Source organism: Anneissia japonica, unplaced genomic scaffold (genome assembly GCF_011630105.1).
Source record: "Anneissia japonica isolate Jap-2015-1 unplaced genomic scaffold, ASM1163010v1 scaffold1587_len1432017_cov164, whole genome shotgun sequence".
NCBI classification, from domain to species: domain Eukaryota; kingdom Metazoa; phylum Echinodermata; class Crinoidea; order Comatulida; family Comatulidae; genus Anneissia; species Anneissia japonica.
This window is the reverse complement of record NW_022713643.1, coordinates 1,191,562-1,194,246: the sequence shown is the minus strand read 5'-3', so window position 1 is coordinate 1,194,246 and position 2,685 is coordinate 1,191,562.

Sequence of the window (2,685 nt, the reverse complement as noted above, 5' to 3'; positions counted from 1 at the left end):
TATATATATATATATATATTTTATTTAAGTCTCAGAAACAAATTACAGCATGGCTACATTCAAGGAAGCCTATTCTTTAAACACATGTAAAGTAGATAGTTTAAAGAAATTAAAGCAAAACACAGACAACAAACACCAAAATTTATATCGCACGATGAAGGACACCAAAAGCAGTATAAATAAATTAAATATTAAAAAGATAAACACACTACAAGCCCAAATGATGTAAGCATAGGTGATTAATTTTATCTAATGTCTTTCCTTTTCTGTTCTTAATATCTCCGATGGGGTTAGCGTTTCTGTTTCAAACGTGGAAAAAGCGTGAACAATCATTAACGTTTTACAAATTCAGTGTTTCTTGGATATGTGACTTCCTTCGTACAGTCCGCAGAATTGGGGAACTGGTTATGGTAACCATATGCAGTACTATGGGAAATGATAGCCAATTAATACATGTCTAATATAATATAAGTGATTTATAATTTAAGATGACATTTTACTGACAATAAATTCAATCTCACAATTTTTCAATGAACTTCCAATTAATGTCTTAACTACTATACTGGGATCAATGTAGTGTTCTTCCATGTTACATTTCGACATAAAAGTCTTATATATTATAGACTCAAGATTTAAGCTATTTTTAGTCGTCAGAAAAAATTGAAGATCATGACTCTGGAATTAAATGACAAACCAATATACAGCTTCATAACACTTAACATAGTAAATATTGCTGGTTGAGGTAATTTGCAGCAATGCAGCGATTAAATTAAATTTGAAACTTAAAATAACTGCAATTTATATATCAAATTACAGTGTCGTGGTGATACATTATCAAAATGCATTGCATTTAAATTAATTCCTCTCTTCCGATAATTTATGGTGACTGCAATCCATCAGGGATTGACATTATACAGACTGCTTGGTGTTGCATACTGAATTTCATGAAGGCGAATAAAATAAAGGTAGCACACTTGTAGCGATAATCAAATAGATACCATAAACTTGCTTTAAATTTGCGTTACCATTTAAACTGACCTCACTTCATTGCAGAACTTTAATATATAAATAGGCTACATGTTCTAACATATTTTACCAATTGAGTATCGAGCATGACTGCGGCAGTAAATACCACTGAAAAATCAAGTCAATGAAAAAGTAACAACGAAGCCGCTATTTCAACTTAATTCGAATTCGCTAAATACAAAAAAAAAGAAAAAAAAAAGAAAACAGAATTAATCGACACGGTATGGTTACTGAAGCACTTCAAACTCACATTGTTAAACGGTGTTAGTTCGTCAGATCGTAGTTCTTACACACAGACGCTGTACCTCGTTTAGCGTGGAGCCTTAGGAAAAAAAATTACTCAAGAGGTCTGGTCCAAAGAAACTCTAAAAAGTGCCTGGGAGAAAGTCTTGGAACAACGAAAGGCTAAAGTCTCCTTGCTAAAAATCCTCGGTTGTATTGAGCGAACGGAGCAATATGATTGGACGAATCGTTGACTGCATTGCCTCACGCTTCAGTAATATTACCCAGAAGAGTTAGCGGATATTCTTGACGTCACAGAAGTTGCAGCCAATAGCGCCTCTAAATTTTTCACATTCCATAATCGGATAAATCATTTTAAAAATTGGGTCAAAGAATATACGTAATGGGTCAAGAACTACATTATACTGTACATGATTATACATTATATTTTTAAATATAAAAGTGTCGCATGTAACCAATGGAATAGTGATTTATGAGAATCGGGGGATAGGCCTACAGCAGCATTTCATAATTGACCACTAAAATGAACCATTACCGTATTTCATTACCGTACTTACTTTAATATTCACAATAGTGATGTGTGCGCCTAAATTAGTGAGTCACACCAAAAATATATATAGGCCTATATTTTGCACAATGTTAATGATGTATATCAATGTTATTTTAGTTTTAAAATATGTACCCTCTGTGATTAGCTAATCAATTTCTAGAGTACAATTCAAATCATTGATGCTTTAAAATTAATATACCTATTACGAAGTCCTGAAACCGACCATTTTGTTTTGACAGCCTTTTTCAAAAAGGGCATTTATAACCTATAAATCCACCAAAAATGAAGATGGGGCACACTCTCACGTTGAAATGATGTATAGACATAGCAACCGTATACTTTAATAATAATAAGCCTTAATATAATTACGCTGGACAAGGCAGAAATATCCCAAAATAATTAGAATTACGTAATGTTTTTAAAATATTTTGAGGAAAAGTTTTAATATTTTTGAAGTGTGTTCAGCAATGTTAATGAATCGACAAGCGGTCGCATTCTTTATTCATGATTTATGGAAAGTACTGTAATAAATTCACTTTTACCGAACACGTAAAATCATATCTAATGCTATGGACAGAATGTAAATAGAATTTTAATTATGACCAGCATGTTATTCGCTATTATTGTTGTATACCTATAAGTTAATTATGCCATTTATTTATTGATTCAAACACAGTGACATTGATGTACAATAAAGAAGAATAGGACAATAATTTTTCCTCCAATCACACGTGTATACACTACAAAACTTCAAATAATGTAAGTAGTTAAACATAAAAGAAGGCAAAAAATAAGAATTAGGCCTATATTAGTTGTTAATTTTGAAGTCAATATATATATATATATATATATATACTGTATATATA